The sequence below is a fragment of the Phycodurus eques genome, chromosome 7, assembly GCF_024500275.1.
Source record: "Phycodurus eques isolate BA_2022a chromosome 7, UOR_Pequ_1.1, whole genome shotgun sequence".
NCBI classification, from domain to species: domain Eukaryota; kingdom Metazoa; phylum Chordata; class Actinopteri; order Syngnathiformes; family Syngnathidae; genus Phycodurus; species Phycodurus eques.
Window position 1 is genome coordinate 6,962,602 of NC_084531.1, and position 14,809 is coordinate 6,977,410.

General features: G+C 40.4%; 1 protein-coding gene across 1 annotated transcript in view; it reads left to right on the plus strand.

The window, feature by feature from the left end:
• Window positions 1-14,809, plus strand: part of LOC133405397 (inositol-tetrakisphosphate 1-kinase-like) — a 23,953-nt gene continuing 9,144 nt past the window's right edge. The window contains 2 exon segments of the mRNA XM_061682284.1: window positions 1-1,001; window positions 10,939-10,991. The gene's annotated coding sequence lies outside the window, so the exon portion shown is untranslated.

A 14,809-nucleotide genomic window follows, 5' to 3' on the forward strand; every position in this document is an offset into this window, starting at 1 on the left:
GGTGAGCTTTTTTGTTAGTGTTGCAATTTGCTCTGTCCAATGTCATACTTTGAGGACAGCGGGACGCACTAGGACCTTGCAGAGCTCAAACAAATTAAGGACAGCCACCGCATAAGAGGCTTAGCACATCTAATCTATACTTACACACACACACACACACACACACACACACACACGCACACACATACAGTATTTCATAAACATCCCATTTTCAAACAAGCACGTCCCACAGGCGACCACCGCCATTGTATTTTCATTTAGTTTTCATTTTTTCCCCAACTCTTTCATTTACCGATTTGACCTTACCGCCCCTTCCACTTTGCCGTTGAATATGTTCCACGACTTCTCTCATGCAATTTCATTAGCAGGCGGGTAAAAACGTGTCCTCCAGTGAACTAAGAGTGTCTTTCTCTGTCCATTGAAGAGAAAGACAAATTGCAACTGCAGGCTTCCCTTTTATTTACAGCCAAGAGTTCATTTTGATTGCTATTTCAGGAATTTTCAGGTTAAAAAGTTGCGACATTTCACTGAAAATAGTAATTTCTTCCAATGTATTTTCGATTTGAAGCCCGTATTGAATGTGTAAGGTATTGTCATTTACATGGATTTCATCCCGCCTGACATCACAGGCCCAAGTCCCGTCCCGCTTCCACAAACCTTTCCACACACTTTCCCAGCTGTTACCTCTCACATCACGTCGTTCGATAGTGTTCACAGCATATTTGGATGTCTGTGCGTCCACTGTGTGATTATAGTGTGTGTGTGAGACAGTCGCACACCCACACATAAACACACACACGCATGCACAGAGTTCAGCCGATTTATCATAATATGCTTTATCTGAAAAGTAAGTATCTTATCTCGGGATAAAGGGAGGAAAGAGGGGTTTGTGGCCAGATTGACAGAGGAAGGGTGGATGGACAGAATGGAGGCAGCACTGGCCACACATGCAGGCACAAGGAGCGGAACGAGCCCTTTTTGGGCGCGATCGATCACTTTTGGTAAGGTAACCGCTGTAGTGCAGTGTTATGAGAGGGGAGGGCCACTGCAGGGTGAGACTTGGTGTGTGTGAAAGAGAAACAGACACCGGCTTGCAAGGCATGTTGTACACATTTTTTGGGACTGGTTGCAATTGTCGTCGTGACAAACTGCGTGGTGAAGAATAGATGTGATTGGAAGGATGGGTGCAAGTGAGAAGAGTGTGATAAAACATGGCTGAAATAAGAGAGGGGGAAGAGGAAGGGGCTTATGGGAGGGGCATAAGTGGAGTTTTCTTTGGTATGATAATACTGCTTTTCTACAATGGAACATTTGCCGTCTTGTGTTTTCTAATCTATGTTACGCCTTCCGCCTTTGCGTGTTTGAGCGGTTTGAAATGGTGAGTGTCATGTACAGTCGAAGTCAGTGTGCATCGACTTGTCATGACGGTGATGGGAGGATGACAACCGGGTGCGGCCCAACCGCTTGAGCGTGTTTTGTGCTCTCCCACCGCAATGCATTGGAGCAAAAGAGCAATGCACCTACAGCAGGCGAGCCAAACTCATTTTTGTCGCAGGCCACAATGTACTTATGGTTTCCCTTAGTGGGCCGTCATGACTGTAAAAATCATAAAAATGTTGAATCGCCTCATCACATTATTACATATACATAACTGACGGATAACTGCTTTTGAAATCAGAGGTCAAGGAATACAGTAATACTAATAGTAGTAGTATTACTGTAAAAAGGGGGTTGGTAACAAATAAGGCTTGCAATATCTCAATGTTATTATTTATTCAATATTACAATTTATGATTTTGGCACAAATGATTTTTTTTTTTTTTTTTCTTTTACAAAAAGATTTTGGTCATGGAAGCTGACGGACGTGATTTGCTTTCATGGAGCACATAAACCTGGGCCTTGACTTTGACATCTGTGAATGGTGACCAATAGGTTACATGAAATGGGTGATAATGTGTGTGTGCATTGCTGCCCAATTAAAAGTGCATTTTAAAAAAAAGAAAATGTTATACATGTGATAATACAAAGCACGTTTGTCTCAGGCTTTGAGATTCCGGGGGTTGAATCTCAGCTCGGGCCTTCCTGTGTGGAGTTTGTATGTTTTCCGTGCGCTTGCGTGGGGCTTTAGGCTATTTGAAGACTCTCAAGCGCACGTGTCAACCTCGAGGCCAGATTTGGCACTTTGCATCGTTTGTGGCCCACTCAAGCATATAAAGTGCCTACTTCAGGTTTCTTGATGAATTAATTTGTTCTTGGCAGAATTTCTCTTCCAAAGTTTTACAGATATTACATATTATATTTCTTTTCACAAAATCTCTTCCCAACATAAATGAAACAACAGTTGCATACATAAATATTTGCTTGTCGCTATTTCTCGCCCATAGTCAGCTGGGATAGGCTCCAGCTTACCCGCGACCCAAAAATCTCTACTTTCTCCAGTGTTATTTTCAGTATATTTAACTACAGCCGACTCTCGATGAGATACAAATTGACTCCTCTTGTCGGATATTTTCTGATGCATGCAACAGAGTCGATTAGTTGTTTGCTCTTCGGTAAAGCTCAGCGTTTGCTTCAGGAGTGAGCATGTGTCACAGAGTCTTTGGTGTCTCTCGCTCCTGATATATGTCAAAAAACAACCTAATTTCAATGTATTTGAGTCAAATAATAATAATATGAACCATTTTTATGCCATAAGGGTCGTAGATGATAAAGGACGGCACCGGCTTGCTTTTGTGTGTGTGTGCATGTTTTGTATTCTATCGAAGATCCTGCAGGCTGTGTAAATGAATCTAATAATTATATATATATATATATATATATATATATATATATGTATATATATATATATATATGTATATATATATATATATATATATATACATGCTCTCGACATATATATATATATATATATATATATATATATATATATATATATATATATATATGTCGAGAGCATGTGTTTCAGTCCATAAAACAAGGATTAGCGTGGTGAACCATCATGGGTCATAGCTAAGCATGAACTGATCACTTAAGAGTAAACTATACAGTACAGCATATAGCACATAGTGTAGATAGACGGTTGTATATTGGTTTGTATGAATTGAATTTATTGGCTCACGAATTAGAGTTGAGGTGTGTTTGTGAAATGTAGGGCGAATACCTTGATTTACTGTATGTATTCATTTATTTATTAGCAATGAATAATCATCACGTTCGAGTTCCATCAGTCTGAACAGGCAGATGTTTGCCCGCACACAGACACACTTGCCTGTCTGATAGGCTTCTGATGTCCGCGTGAGTTTGAACGCAGCATTTTGATCAGTTTCACAGACTGCAGCCCCCCCGTTGTGTGCATGTGCGTGTCCTGATGCCTGCTGGGGGTTAGACAGACCTCTAATCCACTGCCGAGAGCAGCAGGTGGGGTCAGTGTGTGTGTGTGTGTGTGTGTGTGTGTGTGTGACTACATCATTTAGCCCCCTCCTGACCAGAGTCTGCTGCTTTAGCAAGCAACACCTGTTCATGTCTTCATACTCATACACGTGCAGTATGATGAGTAATTGACCACTTCTTTCATTTAAAAACGTGAGATGAGATAAACAGCCACTGGCCACAGCACGAAGTACACATCCAATTCAAGAACTGTATACAAAAATCCATGCCATTACGACGACAATAATAATAGTAATAATATTCATTCATTCATTCATCTTCCGTACCGCTTCTCCTCACGTGGGTCGCGGGGGGTGCTGGAGCCTATCCCAGCTATCTTCGGGCGAGAGACGGGGTACACCCTGAACTGGTCGCCAGCCAATCGCACAGCATTAATAATAATACAGTCAAAAAGTTATATAGCACTTTTCAAAGATAATGATGCTCAATTTTGATTGAAACTGTCAGAGAGCCATGTATTCAACAATATGTCTTATTATGGATGTAACGTTTTCAAGTTATTTTTTAGTGAATGTGAAGGTTGCCATATTAGGTAAGAATATTGTTTGTACGTGACCATAAATTATGTGCTACAATTGACAGAAGTAGGCATCTGGTAAACACACACACACACACACACACACACACACACACACACACACACACACACACACACACACACACACACACACGTGTTAGGGCTGTAATTATCTGCTGGTGTGTGAGTGTGACTGCAAAACAATATTGTAGATACGAGTAGAGTTGGGTACAGAGCGTGTGAGTGTAGCATAGTGCTCACCAATCACACACACACACACACACGCACGCACACACGCACACACACACACACACACACACACCTCCACCTGCACCCCCATCGGCCCATATGGCAGCAGAACAGCAGTAGTAATCATGGAAGTGGAGCAACAGGCCTTGAGCTTCACTAATCCCCTGCCTCACTCCGACACGTGCCACATTGATGCATATACGCAAAGTGCACACATACACAAACGCACGCACACGCACGCACGCACACACACACTGCATAGACACATAACAGACAAAGCACCACACACATGCAAACACAAAACATTATGAACAATGTTCATCTTATTATTTGCATGACTTGCTCATGCATAAAAGGGCCGGTTAACTCGTCACTGGGGCCTGCAGGATTAGTATGCATTGTTAAGAACGCTGTGACACACACTCACTGACTTGCCGCCATTCTTTGGTGTGTTACACCCACAATACAGCAGTACGTGTGTGAGTCTGTTTCATCCACATCGGCAATCTCTTTTATAAGGCAATATTGATCATATGAAATACAACATTCGTATAATAATTGCAGCATTTTATGAAAAGCACCTTGCACACCAAAAACACACACTGACTGCGACACGTAGGCCATACACACAAAACCCTTTAAGTGTGACGCAAAAGGAGACAAGGCAACAATGGCTCTCTTATTGTTAATTGGCTGTTTAATCCCGAGGAATGCGTCTGATTAGTACCCGCCGGTGGGTCGGGGTCTTGCACAACACTCACAATCACTTCACAATGGATGGGCTGTAAGAAGAAATCTGGGAGCAGGCACTCACACACGCGGTGCCATATGCCACACACGCACCAAGGTGCAAAAATACATAAAGAAACACGCAAGTGAGCATCAGTATGCGTTTGGACAAGGTGGTCTAAAAAACATGATTTACCACTGCATAAAAGGTTGAGTTGAGCATGATCTTTAGAGAATTATGACCATTTTGAAAATTAAGCACCCAAAGGAAACAAATCATATCAGCATAAGGCAAAGAGGAGCACCCACAAATCAACAGAGTGATATTATCGCATCTTCAGCAAGTTTGTCATAAATGCAACAGTCTCAGAGAGCTGTACCTTTTGGGGGTCGGCACCCTCAAAGGTTCTGATTTGGTATGTCAGAAAAGCATCTTTCAGAACAAAATAAACTCCCTGGCCAAATATTGAGTGAAAGTTTTCATTTTTTAAATTTCTTGTATGCATATAGTCTGGCTCCGATTGGCTGGCGGTCATTCTAGGGTGCACGCCACCTCTCGCCCAAAGTCAGCTGGGATAGGCTCCAGCTCACCAAATGAGAATAAGCGGTGTCGAAATTGGATGCATAGATGGTATACAGGTATATTGTTGGGGTTGAACGACCAAAGAGTTTCTGTAGTTGACTATACTGTGATGAACGGCAAGTCAAAGTCAGTTAATCAGCACAGTATAGTGATTCCCAACCTTTTTTGCCTCACAGATCGGGTTAACATGAAGACATTTTAAAATGGACCAATATGTAAACAAAATACAACTCACCATTATGCTGAATGTGGTTGTTGTATTAATAGGAGTCTTGCGCATGTTTTGTATTTGATTTGTATTGAACTCAAAGAGACCAGTATTATATAATTTGAATTCATCCAATTTGTCGACATGACTTGTTTATTCTGTTTCCACTGAACCTTTTCATGTTCTTTTGAAATTTTGTTTTTTGTACACAAACCAACTGATTTTGTTTTACTAATTTGTCAATTTTCCTGATGAAATTTGGGTAAATTGTACTTTTTCATTGCTTATCTTATTGTAATTATGTGTTTGAGGTCAAACGATGCAGGGACATTGGCCCCACCACCTACCATATGCAGGTCCGCCAAAAATCTAGTTTGAGCCACTTTTGACAGAGGGGCAAGGATTGAAGAGATCTGGTTTTGAACTTTCTGAGACAAAGTACACAGTTCCGCATTCCTGTAAATTCTACAGTTATTTACCACATAACTTTAAAGTGAAAATACAGTAATTAATTACAGTTTCCACTGCATCACGGTTGACGTCACACACAGTTACTATATTGTGGGTTGGGTGCAGCAAGTGACATCCGGATCAGGTCTGCTCAATGCTAAGAGAAGCGAAGATGAGCGTCACCTGGTGACTTCTGAGCTGCATTACATACAAGCGTGTATGTAATACAGTGAATAAAAACATTGCTTTGACAGTGTTGTTGTTGTTTTTGTACTTATCCAGGGTTGACAATGTAGTTAGGGTTAAATGAGTTATAAAAGTCGTATATAAGTATACTCTACTTTTTTTTAGATTTACAGTGTACTCAACAAGCTAAGTTAAATCAATGGCCGGGCAATGATTGTGATTACTTAGAAATTTTAAGACCGGGTTACCTGGGTAAACTCTACTTACAGTGTAGTATAGCATGCTGTAAGACGAGGACGACTCCCAAAAATGGGGAATTCTCTGTTTCATTGTTGCTATTTCACTTGTGCTTTTATTGTATTTGAGGATAGACTTACATATTTTGCAAGTGACCGTGCTCATTTTTGGTAAAATATTTTCACACTCTTGTAGCATTGTGTCATACGGTCGTATGCTGTACCGCAACAATTGTTATGACGCAGTCTTGTGATGTCGGTGCGTTTTGTGACATGAATAAACTTCTGGTTATCACACAGTTGTTGCTTACACGTTATTGGACATAACATTTTGCCGATGACGCTGGAGCTTCACTTCACGCCGCTATCCACATTTCCCGCCGCCTGTCCCGTGGTCCTGCTTGTATGACTATTTTTAGACTAGCGGCAATCGGAATCGCCGAATGTAGAGAGGCTAACAGCTATTCTCATCCACCACCAGCTAATGTTTGTACTCTCAGACCCTCGCAGCGGTATGAAGACTTATAGTCCGCTGACGGAAGCGGACGGAAGAGTCAAAATTCCTCTGTAAATTGGCCAATTAGAAGACAAGATGCCAAAAAACACATTATTAGGGGCTGGTCAACGTCAAACATTAAAAGTCAATGCAGAGTGGTAAAGTTGGCTCATCGACTAGTCGATTAAATGGTGCAACCCCCAGTATAGTTTGTCTGTTAATTACATCATAAAATGACAGTTGAAGCTTAGTGGGATACATTCATGAAAAATGTCAGACATTTTCATTCTTTTTTACATTATGAAAGTTATTAATATATCTTGTTGGACAATTTGGAGGAAACAATCTTTCACACAGATCCTTGTAATGGATCCTGGTAATTTAGCATAATCCAGGCAGAGAGTACTAAACGATCTCGTCTATACATTTTGAACACTGACTATGCCTGTTTTGAGACAGTACAAACATTTTCAATATGAATTGTTTTGTCATCCATCTTTCCATTTTCTATACAGCTTGTTCTCATTATGGTTGCAGGTGAGCTGGAGGCTATCCCAGCTAACTTTTGACGAGAGGGGGATACATCCGATCTGGCCGCAGTCAATTGTTGGGCACATTTAGACAAATCATCAGTCACACTGAAAAATGGTCATCTTGAATAGACAAGAGACACTGAGAGGAGACAGTTAAAATACAAACTGATGGCTGCTTTTGAAGAAGTGCCTGCCTATTTTTCCTTAAGCGAGGTAAGATATATACACACATGTACAGGCAGTTATCATCTGCCTCGTGCGACGAGGCAGATGATAACTGACAACCCCCCCCAGAGACAAACCCAAGGCCCGGGTGCCAGATCCAGCCCGCCACATAATTTTATGTGGCCCGCGAATGCAACTCACGTGCGTTGACTTCCATGATTGTTGCTAAAATCTGTACTAAAATTTCTAATTGTCGTATGTAATAAGCAATGATGTTGAGATATTGCATTTTTTGGCTGCCCTTTTTATAGTAACTTGAAGGTACAAATTTTGCATCGGAAAAATCTCCTGCACACCACCAAACAAAAATGTCATCATAAGTGGGTACGCATGCTAATCATGTACCTTCTGCCATCTATCCATCCATCCATCCATCCATCCATTTTCTTTACCGCTTATCCTCACTAGGTTCGTGGGCTGCTGGAGCCTATCCCAGCTATCTTCGGGCAGGAGGCGGGGTACACCCTAAACTGGTCGCCAGCCAATCGCAGGGCACATAGAAAAAAAACAACCACTCGCACACACATTCACTCCTACGGGCAATTTAGAATCTTCAATCAACCTACCACGCATGTTTTTGGGATGTGGGACGAAACCGGAGTACCCGGAGAAAACCCACGCAGGCACGGGGAGAACATGGAAACTCCACAAAGGTGGGGCCGGGATTTGAACCCCGGCCCCCAGAACTATGAGGCAGATGTGCTAACCAGTCGTTCACCGTGCCACTTCTTCCATCTAGTGGAAGACAATTCAATTGTTCTGCGTGGCAGTATATGTCGCTGGCATAGAGAGAAGACCAAAGATACATTATTCACAGTAAATAATTAATATTTTTTCTGACCAATTGGGTGAAATTGGATAATTTTCCACAGCACACTAATGTGTCACTGCGGTGGTTGGGAATCACAAAAAATCATCATTTTTTAGAATTTACATAGAGTTTTGGTTTGGCCGCAGCAGTCACAATAGGTTTCTTGTGTATTTTTGGGAATACATGAAAACAAATTTAGCGTAGGATAGAAAAAAAAAGATGGATTGAAACAAGTCAAGACACAGAAATAGCTTGGGTCACAGGTGACAAAGAACGACGTGTGTGCATGTGTGTTCTGTAGGAGGTCCGGGCAGGCTGCATCACTGGTGACACACTGCAGCGGGCAAATCCAGCTTAGTGTGTCTAAAACAGGTCTTCGAAATCTGCCACAGGGCCCCTAATGCTAGGGCCGCTGTCACCCTCAATCACTCACACACACCTAATCCCCACGCCGTGACCCAACACACACACTCATGTACACACACACACAAACAACACAGCCTGATTGCCCGATGGTCTGGACCTATTCAGCTTGGTAGGCAGTCTCGGTACCAGGCAATACCAGCCACAGGGTCGACTTTTCATACTGGGGGAAGGAAGGAAGGAGGGGTGTGAGGAAGGAACATTTTGCAGAGTGAGGTGGAGGAGTTTGGGGTGACAAGCCAACAGAAGAGGAAGGGCTGCTTGAGAGTTGAGATGTTGGACAAAACCAATGGATGGGTCGTGCGTAGGAAAAACTTGTTGATGTCAGTCAGTGTGTGACGTCGATTCTAAAAAAAAGACTGAACGTCAACTAAACTGTAATAATGAGCCTTAATCAAGTGATTGCTCAATTGATCACAGTTGCATTCTAAAGTTTGTTCCACCAATGCAAATGTACTCGGTGCAAATATGAGAGAATGTGGAAGTGGGAGATTTTTTTTTTTTTTGAAGAAAAGATTCACATTACCCCGCAGTCATATTGTGAACAGCATATTTTATTACAAATATGTGGATGCTTTAAATACATTTGAAGCTAAACGTGTATTATTATGTTGCAACCACGGCCAGCACAAGTGCATAGGGAAAGCTGTTAAAACAAATATTTGATAATCTACTGACGCGCTGATTTCCGTGTACTAGAATGTTCTTTGTCCTCACTAGTAGACAAGTCAGCACACTAGTAGAATAACTGTCTTACAAGTGAGTTTTGGCGAGGTGGCACTTCTGGCTTCCATAATAATATGAAATTTCTGCGCACTATTTGAGTTAGTATGTAATAGTATGACATTTGTCATACAGTAGTGGAAGGCAGTATTGGGAAAAAAACCATCACTATTGCACTCGTCATTCTACAAGTCCAGTGAAGTGTCTCACTCGTGAGGACAAAGAGCATACGAGTACACTCACAATTCAGTGCACTCGTAGGATATCAATTAAATGTTCAAATGGCCTTCCATAAGTGCATCTTGTCGTTCAACACATGTAGTCACTTGCCAAAGCATTAGGTACCATCTGATGAGCTACAGTGCAAGAGCTGTATCATTTAGGGCCCGACTGATATGGATTATTTTTTAGGCCGATTCCAATATTTGGCAGAAGAAAATTCTGATAACCGATTAATCTGCAGATTAATTATAAAATGTAATTTAATGAATAAAAAAAGTTTTTTTTGGTCCCTTATCCTAACAACAATAAAGATTGAATTATGGGCAAACATTTGACTGTTTTACAAAACTTTGTCCTTTAGTATTTGTTTCATCGGCAAAAAATGGGAACTTATCAACCTCTTTTAATTTTTTTTGTGGTTATATTTCTTTGAAAGTCTATCTTTTTTATCTTGTAATGTTTGAATGTGTGAAAAAGGACAAATTGCAGTATAGCAGATTTGTTTTCATCATTTTTTTAATGTAATCAGATTGTGAAGGGGTACGTAATGTTGTGGTTGGTTTGTGTATGTGCGTATCACTCAAGTAATACTTAAAAATATAGCTGGGATATTTCTATTTATTTGTATCAGGGTCAAACTCACAGTCAGGATAATACCCCAAACAGAATGCATGAACAGGTTACATTATTGGAAATGTTTGCTATTACATATTGAGATGTTTCCAGAGTGGACAAGCAAACCCAGCGCAGTATGTGTAAAAACAATGAATCCATTTTAGAAAATCCTAGATTTGGCAGAACTGCAGCAAACCACCGTAAATGAGTGGGAAGGTTGTTCAACTTCTGTCCTCTGATCATCTGTACTCAAACACGAATGTTTTTGTTTTTTTTCCACAGGTAATCCTTTCCATGCAGAGCGAGACGAGAATGGGAGACCACAGACAGCACTAGTAAATGTCTTTACAAATCCTCTCAGCTTACTTAAATGCCCACTATTGACAGTATATTTGTGGTACTACCAGTAATTACTGTAAAGTTGTAAGGTATACAACGTTGAGTTGAATTTGTGTGAATTATATATACATTTTAAAAATGGAGTATGTATCTCTACACCCTGTAACCCAATTACCCTGTAAGCATAACGGGGATTCAGTGGAGCATTACCTTTGCAGGTCTATCAATGTAATTTAGAGCATCTCGCACTACTAGCTTTAAGAAGACTAGCAGTCTTTTTTTTTTTTTTTTCTGCTCTCACTCTCTTACTGAAAGAGATCTCTCAGTCTAAATCCTCATTGTGTCTGAAAGGCTCCACACGCCCAAAGGTAGCGCACAGGAATTCTAACAATAGTGCATTTTCTCATGAATGTGAAACAAATAACTACCACTAAGTTCTATCGGTGATGAAAAGTTACTTTCATAGTATGAGGTATTTAGGTATTGTTAATGAATACATGTGTGTGATTTGACAGCACTGAATTTTAGAATCATTTATTTATAATGCGAAGGATATGGAGGAATCAATCGGATCTGCTCCTGTTAGGCAATGTGATACATACAGTACATTGTGTGGATGAAGATTTTGAGACATTTCTAACAACATTTTGCGTGCATGACTAATTGTTTATGTTCCAGGTGAGTAAATTAATGCTCAATAGATCACTTTTTCAAATGCCCATATGCATGTATTGTACTCTATTTAAGAAACTGAGTTACTTTTATAAATAAAGAACAAAACGAAACACAATTTGGTGCAGTATGTCAATTTTTGATATATATATATATATATATATATATATATATATATATATATATATATATATATATATATATATATATATTGTAATGATTGGGTTATATTGGTTTGTGTCCAGAAATAGACAACATGTTGGTGGTCCACATTAATTGAGAAGGACAGTGATCCACAACCCCAAATCCTGACGGGTCACTGTGGAAACTGAAAAGAGGACACGCACACAGGCAAACATAATAGGTCATGTTCAGGCTAACACCCACCCACGAAAACAGTGCCACAGTCACCATAGCTATAGGTGTAATTATCTCGAAAGTCAAAATAGCTGTACAGTTTGTTTGTGCTCTACAAAGCGCAGAAAAACTGGATTACAGTACACATATTGTTTCCTAACCTTTATGTGCCAAGACACACATTTTCTATTCAAAAAATCTCAGGGCACACCACCAAACAAAAATGTCACAAGGAAGTATGAATACTGAAATAATGATGATCTCATCTCAATTGACTCAGTGTGAAATCTGGGCCTTTTTAATTGAACAGCCTAAGTGGCTTTTATACTCGCAGAAGCCATGAGTTATTGTGTTGTATGAATGGCAACAGGTGTATTGTTATCATTTAATGTAAAAAACATGTAATTGTTCTGCCTGTTGCTATGGGTCGCCGACATAGATTGATGAACAAAGATATATTGGTAGTTCATCAATATTAATCTTTGGACAAATTAAATGACATTGTATGATTTACTGCTTCACCTCTTATGATCTCTCATGGCTAAAGTGGTTGGGAATCACTGGATTACTCAGGATATCGCAACCAGTACACAACCACGCTATCTACTGGCCATATGAGACGTCTGCAGTTAATCTGCTCCACTGGACAGAATGGACGGACCTCAGGTCAAACTATCTGCTGCTGTTTAACGAAATGAAACTGAACATGCTTCAACAAGACTGTTGGCACAAGTGCTCACACTCAGTACTTGAGCAGAACTACAATTACTTGTGTGGGGGGAAACTGGTGAAAGTAGAAATACTAATTTCACTCCCTTAAAAGTAAAAATGTACAAACTGAAAAAAAGGAAAACAATATTTTTTTGTGTCGATTTTGGACAATTCCCATTTATGTTAACTTGGAACAAAGAAAATTAACAAACTTTTCTTTTGTTTGTTTTTTTTAACCAAGAGCTGACTAGCGTTGTCTCAGGCATATACTGTACAGGTATGCTATCAAAACGTGTTCCCATAGCTTTGCTAACATGTGTACTGACTAAACAAAATGCTGACAAAAGGCATTTTGCGAATAATCTTTCTTGGAACCAACAACATCAACGGAGGGAGTATTTTTTTTCCAATATTTTTTTGGTTTTGCTTGTCTATTTTCATACTAGAGCGGCTCCAACTACACGAGACAAATTCCTTGTGTTTTTGACATACTTGGCAATAAAGAGGATCTGATTCTGATTCACTGGTGGAGAAGTTGCCGGGATTGCACAGGTTAATCAGTCGTGGAGACTCTGGGACCCAGGAGACCAAAATATTTCTTGCGCTCTCACCGTGAAGATATCGGGGAGATGTCTCCATACAACGCGACAACCAATTCACCTGGAAGTACATCCATCAATCCATCCATTTTCTGAGCCGCTTCTCCTCACTAGGGTCGCGGGCGTGCTGGAGCCTATCCCAGCTATCATCGGGCAGGAGGCGGGGTAGACCCTGAACTGGTTGACAGCCAATCGCAGGGCACATACAAACAAACAACCATTCACACTCACATTCAAAGACGCTCTAACCAGTCGTCCACTGTGTCGCTATAGAGGATATAAATTATTGAAATAAATATATGACATATTATATATTATGTGCGTGTATGTGTGTGTGTGTGTATGTTGTGTGTGTGTGTGTGAGAGAGAGAGTGTGTGTGTGTGTGCATGAGTGTGTGTGTTGGGTCACGGGTCCTTGATGATGAAAATGCTTTCATGTGTAAAATCCAAAATATTGGGGCAATCATTTTGATATTTTTAGAAGTTTAAGTGAAATGGTAAATGGATTGCACTTCAGTGAGCATATAGAGGAGTCGCCAAAAGGTCTGCAATGAAACTGAAAATGTTCGAGTTCATATAAAATATAAGATTAGCTTTCACTGCTATGCAGTAGACTTTACAACGATCTGATCGGCTTGATCGGTATCGGCTGATAATTAGCATTTTATGCTGATCGGCTTTAATGCCATAATCTGTCATTGATCGGCTCCGCAAAAGACATTTACTCCACGTCGCCATTGTGTACAGAATATTTTAACCCAAAAGCTAGTTTATTTTTAGCCTTGTCGCATGTCTTTTGTCGTAGTATTGTAACTATCTGACCACCAATAAAGTTGTTTTTTGTTTTGTTTAAAACATGTCAGCGGTGTGGGACAGGCAACACGCCTGAGACAAGACAACACGTAATGCCTAGATCAGACTACAAGACAAATTTGTTCTTTCACGATTGCATTATGTCATACTACCGCAATAAAATCTTGTATTCCAATACCACCGCATCCCGTATTGTACGATTACTGGGCTTTATCTTGTCAACTCAAACGCGACCGGATACACTCATTCCCATGACAACGACAACAACAATGGATTGCGTATTTGATAGCGTATTGTATTATAAGAACAAACTGGGGGAAAATGTGTGGTGGTGTTCACCGGTGCTCGGGAGAGGACTTTCATTTAAGGATTGCTTGAGGTATGTTCAAGTACTTTTAATACGATACGGCTAGCAAGCAGGCAACAAAACGTTATTTAGCCCAGCAAGCGAGTGCTAGCACTAACGGTTGTACGTAAACATGCCAGCGTTCTGTCGAATCATGCTCTAAAATTTCGGTGTGTGTGAAGTAATTTAATTACAAGAAAGTCATTTAATTGCAATAAATTAGCCCCCATTATTTCTGTCATGTTGTAATGTTGGTTTGACCTGACTGATTAGAATACATGACCTGACTAGAGAATACTTTTGACGATACTCAGTG